The sequence below is a fragment of the Python bivittatus genome, unplaced genomic scaffold (assembly GCF_059951505.1).
Source record: "Python bivittatus isolate LINGU-HERP-01145 unplaced genomic scaffold, Pbiv_v1 ctg000980_np1212, whole genome shotgun sequence".
Taxonomy (NCBI): Eukaryota; Metazoa; Chordata; class Lepidosauria; order Squamata; family Pythonidae; genus Python; species Python bivittatus.
The window spans coordinates 36,311,609-36,326,172 of record NW_028277125.1 but is presented as its reverse complement, the minus strand read 5'-3'; the positions used below and the strand labels follow the sequence as shown (position 1 = coordinate 36,326,172).

Genomic DNA, 14,564 nt, shown 5'->3' with positions numbered 1-14,564 from the left:
TCCTTGAGTCTCTTAATGACCCAATAACTTTTTAAATGCTTTCTTATTTCCCACTCATCTATTCAAGCCATCTAATAAAATTACATTTTTAAATTGTTCCAACATGCTGTATGAGAAGGGCAGTGAACTTGCCCTATGGAAGAACTTGGCTCCAAGGTCAAGTTAGCCTCTTCTCTCTTGCAGGTAGTCCTCGAGTTACAACCATTCATTCAGCAACTGTTTGAAGTTATGACGGTGCTGAATGAGGGGGCTTATGATTGGTCCTCGAAGTTCCAGCCGTTGAAGCACCCTTTGGTCATATGAACAAAATTCGGGTGCCTGGCAACCAGTTCACAATTATGACCAGTTGCAGCGTTCCATGGTCATGTGATTGCCATATGCGCCCTTCCCTGCTGACTTCCCCCAAGTAAAGTCAATTACTGTTACTGGGGTAAATCTCCCCCTGGCCTTTCTTCATTCACACACACTGTGCCCTCCTTCCCCCCTTCACTCACACATACTCTGTGCCCTCTTTCCCCAGCCTCCCTGCACTTGCACACATGTGCATACATACCCCACACCCTCTTTCCATAGCCTCCCTGTGATCGCATAGATGCCCGCATGTACCCTACTCCCTTTTTCCTTGGTCTCACTGTGATCACATGCGCCCACCCCGTGCCCTCTTTCCACAGCCTCCCTGCAATGCACCCCTGTGCCCTCTTTCCTTGGCTTCCCTGCGATTGCACACACACCCATGCCTTCTTTCCTTGGCCTCCCAACGATCACACGAATGCACCCCATGCCCTCTTTCCATAGTTTCCCTGCGATTGCATGCACGCACTGATGCCCTCTTTCCTTGGCCTGCCTGCGATCACACACATGCACATATGTGTCCCACGCCCTTTTTCCACAGCCTCCCTGAGATCACACATACAGTGGGGCGAAAAAGTATTTAGTCAGCCACCAATTGTGCAAGTTCTCCCACTTAAAAAGATGAGAGAGGCCTGTAATTTTCATCACAGGTATACCTCAACTATGAGAGACAAAATGAGAAAAAAAATCCAGAAAATCACATTGTCTGATTTTTAAAGAATTTATTTGCAAATCATGGTGGAAAATAAGTATTTGGTCACCTACAAACAAGCAAGATGTCTGGCTCTCACAGACCTGTAACTACTTCTTTAAGAGTGTCCTCCACTCGTTATCTTAGTAATGGCACCTGTTTGACCTTGTTATCAGTATAAAAGACACTTGTCTACAACCTCAAACAGTCACACTCCAAACTCCACTATGGCCAAGACCAAAGAGCTGTTGAAGGACACCAGAAACAAAATTGTAGACCTGCACCAGGCTGGGAAGACTGAATCTGCAATAGGCAAGCAGCTTGGTGTGAAGAAATCAACTGTGGGAGCAATAATTAGAAAATGGAAGACATACAAGACCACTGATAATCTCCCTCGATCTGGGGCTCCATGCAAGATCTCACCCCGTGGGGTCAAAATGATCACAAGAACGGTGAGCAAAAATCCCAGAACCACACGGGGAGACCTAGTGAATGACCTGCAGAGAGCTGGGACCAAAGTAACAAAGGCTACCATCAGTAACACACTATGCTGCCAGGGACTCAAATCCTGCAGTGCCAGACGTGTCCCCCTGCTTAAGCCAGTACATGTCCGGGCCTGTCTGAAGTTTGCTAGAGAGCATTTGGATGATCCAGAAGAGGATTGGGAGAATGTCATATGGTCAGATGAAACCAAAGTAGAACATTTTGGTCTAAACTCAACTCCTTGTGTTTGGAGGAGAGAGAATGCTGAGTTGCATCCAAAAAACACCATACCTACTGTGAAGCATGGGGGTGGAAACATCATGCTTTGGGGCTGTTTTTCTGCAAAGGGACCAGAACGACTGATCTGTGTAAAGGAAAGAATGAATGGGGCCATGTATCGTGAGATTTTGAGTGAACACCTCCTTCCATCAGCATTGAAGATGAAATGTGGCTGGGTCTTTCAGCATGACAATGATCCCAAACACACCGCCCGGGCAATGAAGGAGTGGCTTCGTAAGAAGCATTTCAAGGTCCTGGAGTGGCCTAGCCAGTCTCCAGATCTCAACCCCATGGAAAATCTTTGGAGAGAGTTGAAAGTCTGTGTTGCCCAGCGACAGCCCCAAAACATCACTGCTCTAGAGGAGATCGGCATGGAGGAATGGGCCAAAATACCAGCAACAGTGTGTGAAAACCTTGTGAAGACTTACAGAAAACGTATGACCTCTGTCATTGCCAACAAAGGATATATAACAAAGTATTGAGATGAACTTTTGATATTGACCAAATACTTGTTTTCCACCATGATTTGCAAATAAATTCTTTAAAAATCAGACAATGTGATTTTCTGGATTTTTTCCCCCATTTTGTCTCTCATAGTTGAGGTATACCTACAGTATGATGAAAATTACAGGCCTCTCTCATCTTTTTAAGTGGGAGAACTTGCACAATTGGTGGCTGACTAAATACTTTTTTGCCCCACTGTACACACCCCACATCCTCTTTCCTCAACTTCCCTGTGATCACATGCACTCTGTGCCCTCATTCCCCAGCCTTTCTAGGCTCGCGGCACACAGAGCACCCCGTCCCCTGACTCCCGTGCGGCCTGCGCCAGGCCTCCCCAACCCCTGCGGCACCCCCATGCTCCTTACCTGGGACTCCCAGGTAATGACCCGTACATTTTGGGTTATGATGATAACCAGGACTGCCTGAATTGCCATCACTAAGCGATGTGGTCACGTGACATTGCACTTTACAACCACATTGCTTAGTGAAAGCAATCCTGGTCCCAATTGCAGTTGTAACTCAAGGACTACCTGTACATTTTCAGAAATTGGTTAAAACATTGATCTTCTATTGAGCCTTTGGATCATGGCGTCATATGTTGTGGGTACTATCTCTTGTGCCAGTTTTAGTTCAGTGATTTTGTTGTTCTATTTTGCATTATTGATTGTGGTTTCATATTATAGGCAATCACAAGAGATCTATTAAACAGAGTTTCCTGTTTTGCCAAATTCAGGAAAGTGTGCTTTACGTCTTAGAACAAAATCAGATGGTAAATCCTAACTGAAACTGGTGCAGTTATAACTCTAGGGTAGAGAATATCCTTTACCTGAAAATGTGCAGAGTTAACAATGCTGGGCTGTGTTCCAATAATTGGAACATTAACTCATATGGTTGGTTCTTGTCCTATTAATGTAACATTTGGACTGAGATCAACAGGATTGTTAATATGACTTTGGACAATCACAGCACGTTAGATGCTTATTTACTTCTTATATATTTTCAGTATCTGTAATATATCAAAGTATCAGTAACTGGATTCTCCAGCATGGGAGCTAGTGAACAAAAATTATGCCATATGAAAAGAGAAACCTATACCTAGTCTGCAGCAATGGATTCTTGATGTGTGTTGAATATCAATACAGGTAGTCCCCAGTTTAAGAATGAGTTCCATTCCCAAGTTCTGTCCTTAAGCTGAATTTCTATGTAAGCCAGAACAGTATTATTGTATAACGCTGTATAAGTAGTATTATGTAATTAACTCAAACCATTGTGTATTTAATTTGAATCATTGTGCATTTTGCTACAATAGGCTCCATTCTTAACTATGGGTTGTCCTTGAACCGAGTGTTAACCCCGGGGAGTTGTTGTTGTTGTTGTTATTTACAAAAAGAAAAATACATAAAAGTGTTTTAGCATAAAAGTGAAAAAATACAACAAAAAAAGTTAATATATCATTATAATAGTACACAGTTCCAATTCTAAATATCTTATCTAATACAAATATTATTCAAGTACATATATATTTCTAATAGAGTTATATGACTATCCTGGTTTTTTTTTTAACCCAGTGTATTTTGTGTAAATGAGTCCCACATTTCATTATACTTGTCCATACAAAGTCTATGTCTATAGGCAATCCACTCATAATTAGCAAGTGTAATCAGGTCTTCAATCCACTGACTACTGGGGCCATACATTTATCTTTCCAATGTTGCGATATCAGCCTTTTGGCCATAGTAAGGACACGGAGAATTCATTTATGTTGTCCAGTTCAAAAGAATATTATCCTCTGAAATTTTTAACTTTTGTCGCATAATCATATTTATATAGTCCAGTACTTTCTTCCAAAATTTATAGGATATTGTAAAAACATATGATTGAAAGAGGCATTGTCCTTATTACATCTCCAACAAAATGCTGTTTTTGACAATCCTTTTCTATACAGATGTAGTGGAGTCCAATAAATTCTAAATATTATTTTTTGTTGTACAAGTCATAATTTAGGGTCCACTGACACTCTTGGTATAGAACTTAAGACACTCTCCTATTGTCTAGGCAATATAGAAACCTCTGATTCTTTATTCCCCTCATCCCTTTGCATCTGCATATCATATTGATTTATTGATAACAAATATCTATTCAAACTAATAGTAGGTTTTTTTAGTTTTAACAACTAAAGTTGTTAAAGGATTTAACAACTTTGTCTAATATCTCAGGTGTCTCAGAAGCTGAAAATGCTGCTGGTCCAACAATGCTGTTAACAAATGTTGTAATTGTAAATATTGCCATTGGGTTATATCTGATAGATGATATTTCTCTCTTAACACAGCATACGTTAGAAATTCTTCATCATCTATCAGTTGGTCCAAAGTCAATATCCCCGCTTCCATCCAATTTTTCCATATCACCATCTTTTTCCCAATTATTAAAGTTGAGTTTCCCCATAAAGTCAGTTTGGCATGGGAAAAAGGTTCAAATCTCTTAACCCGGGGACTTGAATTATCTTTTTTTTCCCCTGATGAGCAGCTAAGAAGACTTTGTACTATATTGTCAGAGTGCTTGGGATTGTTTTGTTTGTAATACATTTTTGAGTATGTGCCATCAAGTCATTGTCAACTTTTAGTGACCACATAGATGTTTCCCATTCTAATATATTTACCAACCTTTTTTTTGTCTTTTCTCCCTTTTTAAAAAAAAGTATTATGTATTTTAAGTTTGAATGTATTTGATTTCATTAATTGTGTGTTATAAAATGTATGCTTTTATTTGTCACAACAAAATTAATTAAAAACTGGACTAATTGAATCAGTGGAACTGACACTGCTGTTCTGGGTTGATCAATTGTATTTTTCTGATTTGGATGAAATAGGAAATAATAATTATTAGCTAAGATTGCTCATCCTGCAAAAGGAAAAGCAACAAAGCTGCAAGTGCAAACACACATTTATATAACAGCTTATTAAGTAAATATGCAATCATTTGAACATGACTGATTATTCTCATGACTAAAGCAAATCTTAAAGTCTCCATTTGAAAAATTTCCTTGTCCTTTACATGCATCTTGGAATAGGTTTGATGTACAGTTTAATGGCTTTGGAATACCTTGTTGATAGATCTGTTCAGTGCAAGCGTCCAATGCCAGGAAGTGTTAACTATTCCTCTTTTGAACACGATTATTTAGTTTGGTTGTATCTCATACACAGGGGACCTTATTTAAAAAATATATATTTTGGTCATTCTGATCATTGGACAGTGGCAAGAGTATGGTATAAACAGATTTTCTTATGAGAAGAACAGTCAAGTAAACAATGACAAGTGAGTCTTACTTGAAATTATTGCATACAGAGCAAGAGTAAGCAAGGAAAAAGTCTTGCTTCTCCTACACATTATTCCATTTTATCCTATCAGTTATATCTAATGTTGATGTATAGAGAAAATACAAGTTATGACAAGTTATTCTATTGAAAAATGATTGCTACTGAAAACATGCTATGGCACATTCACACAAGCAGACATTTTTATTTAGGAATAGCAATAATGGGTATTTAGGTATGAAGCTGGTGGCCCATTCAGTCTCACATCTCCTACTGAGTCATATATTTTGATGAATATAAAATGTTTGCTTACATCAGAAGTGCCTTTCATACAAGCAGAGAAGAATTTCATCTGGTCTGTTTTACTGTGAGAGATTTAATCTATTACTTGCTAATCTTTAAACAGGATAGGATAATGGATTGTATGATTTTCTTTGTAGAATATTTCACATGTTTATTGAAAACTTTGCAAGGAATTACAGTAATCTCATTTTCATAGTTGCTCCAGAGTTCATGTTTGATGTAATGGGGAACAGATTTAGGCCCAGGGCTGCTCCCTTAAATTTTTCTTTCTGTCTATAACATGCTGTGACTTTGGCCCAAAAATCACAGATTTCATTATTATACTTTGTTCAGGAATAAAAATTCTGATATAATATGAACCAGAATGCTTGTAAGTAGAAAATGCATGATAGGAAGTTAGGAAAGAATACTTCATTATGTTCTTGGTGGCGTCCTAGATTATGAAGCTTTGAGCAGTCCAAATGCACCCTACCATGATTCACATATACTAAGCCATGGTTTGCTTAACATGACTTACTTAATTAACCACAGTACCTGATTTGCATAATATACTAAGCCATAATTTACAAATGACAAGAATATAAGTGCTTATACCATAAGCTATCCATAAATAAACCATATCATGATTTAGTGGGGCATATGAACTATTAATGGAGATTTAGCAGATGAATGCCAGTAAACATTCAAAAATGGTTTGGAGAATGATTGTACAATACAGAGAACTGAAAATTCTGATGTGGTTCTTAGCATTCAGATTATTAAAATCAGAATGAAGAAGGCAACTTTGTGAAGTGAATCTCAGAGCATCATTTCAAACTCTGAATTACAGAAATATGAAAATATTCAGCTTGTAGGATTTGGTTGGCAAAAGCAGTTCCCATTGGGCATGCTAGCTTGGTATGTTGAGAGGTGTAGCCAACAGATTTGAACAGTGCCATGTTGGGGAAGCAACTTTTTAAATAGTCAAACTGTGTATTCCCCACAACATATCGTTATTATTGTTTGGTTTTTTATTGTTTTGGAGAGGTGGGATGATGTTTTTTAACAACCTTTGAGTATTTATTAGGAGGCCCAATAAATTAAATAAATAATACTGTAACTCTGTTAATTGCCAACAAAAGAAAAACTGTAGTTGAAAATTATAAGGTGGCTAAAATCTACTCCAGCATTTCTGCTGCTTTTAAAGAACATGATTTTCTCTACCTTCGCTTACAGCCTATGAAACATAGCCTCAGTATGTTTCACACAATGGCCAAATGTGCTGACAAGTTGTTCCAGGGTGGCTATCTGGATTTCTACCTATTAGGAATGTCTTCGGATTCCAGAAAAAGTGTTTTAATGTAGTAAACCTTGAGGGCTAATACCAAACCCCTGATGTGTGTGCGGAGGGGGATACTTGCACCCATATCCTCCAAGAATATTTACCTAGAAGTGTCTCCAAGTCCTGTGGATCTATTCTCTAGTCTATTCACATAATACATTAAACTAAAACGTGATGGACAATGTGTTCTGCGAACCCAGGCAATTAACTCAATAAATTGTAGTCTGGTTAACTATGGATATGCAAACACAGCCACTGAATTTAAGAGTAAAGCTTGCAGTTCGATTCTACGTGTTTCCTAATAAGACGGTTTTGCGAATTCCATGTAACTTATTCCTACACTTTACTTCTGATTTAAACATATATAAGATCAAGCAATTTGTTATCGAATGAGGGTTCACTCTAGTCACTCGTTGGCGTCTCCATGTGTTAGGTCTTGGCTCGATTTGCTTGCTTACATGCGGTTGCTACTCTTGCTTTCAGCGTGTTCTTTTGGACAACTGGAGAACCAGACTAGCGGACACGGACGGATAGTAGTGTAGCGTTACGAAGCATTGCTTCAACCCTCACCGAAGCTTTGTGGTTGCTCGCAGCTGGGCTGGGCCTTCCCAGGAAAGGAAAGGGAAGGGGCTCGGCTTTTCTGACGTGTGAGCTTGGGATTGGCAATTTCTCTCTCATATAGCAGACGAGAAGGTGCCTCACCGCTTTCCCGGGAGCGCTTCGGGGCTTCTCAAGCAGAGCGAGCTTAGCAGGCACGGGCCGGAGTGAGTGCCACGTAGGGGGCAATCGGGTGGGCCAAAGAGATGGGGGTCGAATCGCTGGGGGGAAGTAAACCGGGAGTCGATCGCTGCGGCTATGGGAAATATAGAGCCTGCTCGATGCCCGAGAAAGAAAGGGGGTCGGGCGGGATTGTCGACGTGGAAGTAGAGAGGAGGTGCTGGCACTGGGTGCCCTTCTGTGTCCTCCAGTAAAGCTGCCCCTCATTCTGTCCCTTATTTCCTTGGTAGTCAGAAGCTAATCCGAGCCGGGCACGCTCTTCGCCTTTGACCGCTCTCTTGAAGAGGAGAGGGGGGCGGGGAAACGGATCGGACTACGTGTCATAGGCGCGCACGAGCCGGATCTTCTCCCCCTCCCGACTCAGCCGCAAAACTTTTGTACTAACTTTCCTGGCTAGTTTCTCCTTGATTCTCTGAGGAGACGTGGAAGGAAAAGTAAACCTATCTGGCTTCAGCTTCTGCTGTTACGTTAGGAGAAAGGGAGGGGGGAGCGCGAAATGGGACTTGGCTTGTTTGCACGCTCTCTCTTTCCTCTTCATTTTAGTTTGGAGCTGGGCCCCTGGCAGCTTTCTTAATCTTCTGGAAGATTGAAGTAGCCATCATGCCAGTTAGTCCCCTGGCTCTTTCCACAGTTGGTTCCAGAGTATAGTGCAGACTTGGAGGCATCCATTAGGGAATACTCTTCAGGCTCCCCCCTCCCCTTGGATATGTGGCAAGGAGAACGTGGCAAGTAGGCAGTAAAGGATTGGACTCTGGCATTCTGGTAGTGGAAAGTGTTTTCCTCTGCAGTATTGTCCAGAATTCATAAGGGAGTTGTTTGCTGTCTTCACCATTGTGATATTCATAAGGTCAGCATTGGCATGCAAGTAGGCAGAAATGATTGCTTGCACAAGGAGCTGCTGTCTCCTTCACTAACTTGATCACCTGCATTCTCCCTCCAGTCAGAATAGGGGTAGGAATTGAGCCTAATGAGTCTATTTCTTTCTTCTGCAATCAGAGAGTGGGGGCAGCCAGGTGAGGGCAGTTTATCTTCTTGTATTTGGCCAGCTATGCTGGGCCTAATTCTGGGCCCAGTTGCATTTGCCACACTAACTACAGCATGTATGGCACTGCCATCTGATGAATATGATCAGTAGTCAGCTTCCAAACACGTTTTTAGATGGGTGGACATGCATCTGTCTCATGTTTTTGTGACACTCTCTGCCACCTCCCTCCAACATTGAGAAATAAACTAGGAGTTGTTTGGCAGCTGTGTGCACAAGGTGCCGAAGAGTCCTGATTATGCAGAGCCTAATTGGCAATGCTTTCCCCTTCTCAGACTCTCCTACCCAAAAGCAAGAAACACGGAAGGTTGAGTAAGAATTGGACACAGTTGCAAGTGTCTTTGCCTGACCAGTTTAGCTTGGTACCTAGGTCAGTTGAAAAAAGAAAAAAAAATACCACATTGGTTCCAATTCCCCACCACTGTGCCACCCAGAAGCGAAAAAGCAAAACAGCAAGCAGGAGTATGTAGTTCCTTAATCTCCCTCTAGGTACTGCTAGGAGAGGATTGGCCCTACGGAAGCAAATCTTTTTGCACTAGACAAAGGCATTGATGGTAGGAGTATAGAATTGGTGTCCCCCAAGTATTCTGAATGATAGCTTCCAGCAGTTCTTACCATAGGCCATGCTAGCTGGGATTACTAAAAGTTGCAGAGGCCTTATAGTTTTTCTGTCTGTGCCCTAGCCATATGCATGTGGTAGTTTGGTAATGTCTCTGAGTCCAGTTTTTCCTGCTGACTAGAGAGGGGGAGATGTGCAAGTCTGATTTCCATGCTCTGAGAAATCCTGTTGATTCAGATTCTCTGTTGTCCTTTTATGAAAGTGGAGTTGAATGGGTGTGACATTACCCATGCTAATGTATCATCTCTGGGCAACATTGTACTTCATCTTCTACACTGAGAGGGCAGTTAAGTAATCCGAGATAGTAGCAGTTCTGTGCAACCATACCCAGGCTTCCATTATGGGGCATATAGGTTGGTGTTAGTGGGTTCTCCTGAAGCTTTGAGCCACATTTTAAGATGAGGATACTGGGAGCTTGAATGGCTTTGGTTCTGTTACCTTTAATTTGAGCTTCTATATCTGTTGGCAAACTTCAAATCCCACACAAACAGGCCTGCCCTGTAATGGACAAATTCATTTTCTGTGGACTGTCTGTTGCACTTAAGTTTATATGGGCAGTTTTCCAGGGATTATTGCAAGTTTCTCTAGAAACGCCAAGAATTTTGAATCATTCAAAACACACATGCTCACAGAGTTTATGAAATGTCTTTCTTTCTTTCTTTTTTTTATGGTCATTGAAATAATTTTTCTTGAAAGTCTATAGTCATCTCGCAAAGCACCAATTCCTTCCTGGCAAAAGTATAGTTCTATAAGTGGGTTATTGCGGGGTTTAATTATATGTCTTGAACTTTTATTTTCAGCAGATACATAAGAATTGTGTACAAAAATCTAAGGAAATGGGGAATACATATTTCAGAATCTGTATTCTGCTACTTAGTGGCATAAGAACGAGAGTGGTTGACTCACAGAGTAAGTCCTTGCTCTAAAAAGTGGTTCACATGGAAAAGTAGTGTTGAAGTCTATCATATAGAGGCCTTGCTATTCTTTTGATGTTCTTGGACTGGGTGTTGTCTCACAAGGGTGTGTATATCTCTGCGTGTAGCAATAAAAAGTTAGAGTACCATGTGAATGAGCTGGATGTGGGGGAAGGTATGTTCCTAATCTTGCAAAGTGTTGAATATATTTGCTATCCACAGATTTGGAAGTGGGTTGATATCATATCAAAAAACATATTTATGATTTTGCTGATTTGGCAGCTCTCCGTTTCTTTAATGTCATCCTGGATTTGATCTGAGCATGAGAAGCTGTGGTTTTTTCTTTCATGATTTTCTCCCTTTTTAAAGTGTTGGAGTTAGTGTTAAGGTTTCAGACATCACCAGATAGAGACCAGTGACAGGTATTTGGTAGTTGAGAGTTTATGCCTTAGTCCCTTCCTGTTTGGATTGCTGCAATGCGCTCTATATGGGGCTGCCCTTGAAGACCATCCAGAAGCTGCAACTGGTCCAGAATGCAATGGCACATGCAGTTTTGGGTGCCCTGCAGTTCACCAGAGTAACACCACTGCTGTGTGAGCTGCACTGGCTTCCAGTTGCTTTCCAGGTGCAATTCAAGGTGCTGGTTATCACCTTTAAAGCCCTATATGGCATAGGGCCAGGTTACTTGGGACCACCTCTCACTGAAGGTATCTGCCTGTCCTACTAGGTTAGATACGGTGGATGTGCTCCAGGTCCCCTCCCTTAAATGTTGCCATCTGATGGGACCTCGGAGGTGCTTCTTCTTCATGGCTGCCCCAGCCCTTTGGAACAGCCTCCCACCTGAGGTCAGAGGGATCCCTACCCTTTAAGCCTTCTAGAGGGCTGTGAAGACCTGGTTCTTCCCCCAGACATTGGGCTGCAATGGGGGTTGAGCTGTAAGGATGTTTGGTCTGGTGCCTGTGGGGAAGGGTACCTTTGTTTTTAACTATGTTTTATGGATTGTTGTGAGCCACCTAGAGTCATTGTATGAAATAGGTGGCCATATAAATCCTATAAGTAAGTAAATAAATATTGGGTGAACTAATAAGAATTTGTGATAAAAGATGTTTATCTTTTTGGTTCATGGTATGCTAAAGAACTGTATTGTAAAACCATTACAATTTTGTATTAGAGTATATTTTGTTTTTGAAGTTATTTCTCAGTATCTTTTTTCCTCTTTACATAATTTCAACAATTTTGAAGGCTTAATATAGGTCAGGATCTATATATCCTAATTATTTTAGTATGCTATAGATGCAGATTACTAAAGAAATAACTGCTTTGAGAATACCAGCATTATTGTTTCCGCCTGAAAGAGCTGAATAAGAGCTGTTTGGTTTTTTTTCTGGCCTGCAGAATTATTTAAGGAACAAATGTAGCAAAACATTATTTTTCTTGAAGTCTTGAGTGATGATACCTAGAACATATTCTTCATATTGATAACTATTGCTAATCTGACAGTCTCACATAAAAGTCACCTGTGATATTAAACTGTAAGCTGGTATATTTCACTAATTGTGTGACAAGTCCATTTCTTCATGAAATAGTGTTGTTAAATATTTCTGTTTTTTGGCTGTATTAAATAAAATTTCCATAGGCAATATTGCTGTCTTAGCTGGGTACAGATTTAATATTGCGAATTATATTAGTTACGAAACATTTCATCTGTGATACATGATTTAGAAAAATGTTTCAGTAATGTTTCTGCAGATGTAGAAATTGTATTATTTTTAAGGTTTGCTGATCAGAATTGAAACTTTTTATGAACTAGTCAACAAATCTCAAATTTCAAAAAATCAAAATCAAAAAATCTCAAACAAATGAAGAGCAACAGACCAATGATGTTTGCTGTTCTTGTGTCATTACCCCATCATTATTTTACATTTGGTTGACTCATAATTTCTTGTTCTTCATGGAGAGTTAGTAGCTCTTTAAGATGATTTCACTTCCCTTTCAAAAGCTGTGAATGGTTGCTGGTACAGGCAGTGCTGAGGTGGCATTTGTGAAAATTATACTTGGTTCTTTGCTGATACTTATGCTCTGCAGGAGGCACTGAAGTGATATGGCTGTATGTCTACTTTCTTCCATACATATTTGGACATGTATTTTTAAATTTTTGTGGGAGAGGAGAAAATGAGTCAAATTTTTAAAAAGACTCAGGATTGGGGAAAACAGGATTTTCAATTTTTAATACAGGTAGTCCTCAACTTAGCGACCATTCAAAGTTATGGTGTTGCTGAAAAAAGTGACTTACGACCTGTCCTTGCACTTAGGACCATTGTAGTGTTCCCACGGTCACTTGACCAAAATTCAGGTGCTTGGCAACGGGCATGTATTTATGATTGTTGCATTTTTCCAGTCATTAAGTGGTACGGTCGTTAAGCAAGGCATCATGAGACTGCATCAAATTTTACAATATTTTTGTGGCAGTCGTTAAGTGAATCACATGGTCGGTAAGTGAATCACACGGTTGTTAGCGAATCATGCGGTTCCCCATTATTTTGCTTGTTGAAAGCCAGCTGAGAAGGTTGCAAATGGCGATCACATGACCCTGGGACACTGCAACAGTCATAAACACATGCTGGTTGCCAAGCACCTGAATTTTGATCAAGTGACTGCGGGGACGCTACAACATTTTTGTACCTTATTGTAAATCAGAATTATTACTATCCTTCTTCCTTATTTGACTATTCATTAAATATTAATGTTTATGATGTAATAAAAAGCCTATATTCATAAACAAATATATCTTCTGTTGCAGATGTGACTGAAATGGATGGTCCTTTAAAAACTTGGATCATTTGCAAAGTTTTGTGGGAAGCCATTTGTAATATGAATTTTGACTTCTTTCCTGTTTGTTGTATGCGTCCTGGAGTATATAATAATGAGATTGATTTTATCATTTTCTTCTTCAGTGTAACACAGATTTGTGAAATGGTAACATTCCAAAGGAAGTTTGTCTTGTTTTTTTCTAATGAGCTTATGTCCAAATATTATGGAGGATGGAATATGCCTACACATATGTAAGTTGGTTTCTAGTTCTCCACCTTTCACCATAATTAGTTCAGAATTCTAAATATGTGCTTAAGCATATATTCGGCTAGTCTTGAAAAAGCTAAGCAGGGTGAGATCTGGACAGTACTTGGATGGGAGAAATCCCAGGGCTATAGACTAGATGGGGAAGTTGGGGGAAAAAAATGAAGATGATGATAGTGGCAAGTCACTTCTGTATTGTTGTAAAGAAAACTACATGGGTATGTCTTTGTAATCATGTACTTTCTAAACCTAACTACAATGGGAAGAATCTGTTAGTTTCCATCAAAGAAAATAGTTTCTACAGGGAAATGGGAAGGAGGAATTCTGCATTTACTTGCACCCAGTGCACTCCAGAATCTTCTCCAAAAGGTCCTTCAACCCTCTAGAATGGTCCTTGAGGGCATAGGGCTATGGGAAAGAGGAAAAAAGTAAAGGGACGTTGGGATTTTATCCACTTTTCAGGATAAGACATAAGAAATATGTAATCCAATACCTGGTTAGTGGAAAATGAACGTTATTAAACTGAGTGGTACTCAGTTTTGAAGTGATATAATTATGATAGTACATTTATTTATTAATCAGTTGAATGTGTAAGGCCACCTGACTTCATAGCAACTTTGACTGGTACAGGTAGTCCCCAGTTTAAGAACAAGTTCTGTTCCCAAGGTCTGTCCTCAAGTTGAATTTGTATATCAGCCAGGACAGTATTGTTGTATAATACTGTATAAATAGTATTCTGCTTTTTTTTCAATAATATTTTCATTAGAGTTTTATGTAGTTAAAAGCTAATACAGAATTAGAAAAGATATACAAACAAAAAAGAAAGAGAGAAAGAGAAAAAATAGAAAAAGACATAAAAAGTGTCTCCCCCTCCCTCCAAACAAGTATAAG

The 14,564-nt window shown here is 39.8% G+C and overlaps 1 protein-coding gene across 2 annotated transcripts in view; it reads left to right on the top strand.

Moving 5' to 3' along the window:
* The window catches only part of HDLBP (high density lipoprotein binding protein), an 85,311-nt gene that overhangs the window by 8,377 nt on the left and 62,370 nt on the right, over window positions 1-14,564 (top strand). Inside the window, exon 1 of one of the 2 annotated variants that reach the window (XM_088132659.1) lies at window positions 7,917-8,010. The exons of the other annotated variant lie outside the window; for it this stretch is intronic. The gene's annotated coding sequence lies outside the window, so the exon portion shown is untranslated. Of the gene's footprint in view, window positions 1-7,916; window positions 8,011-14,564 lie in introns of those variants that run through there. 2 annotated transcript variants of the gene reach the window in all.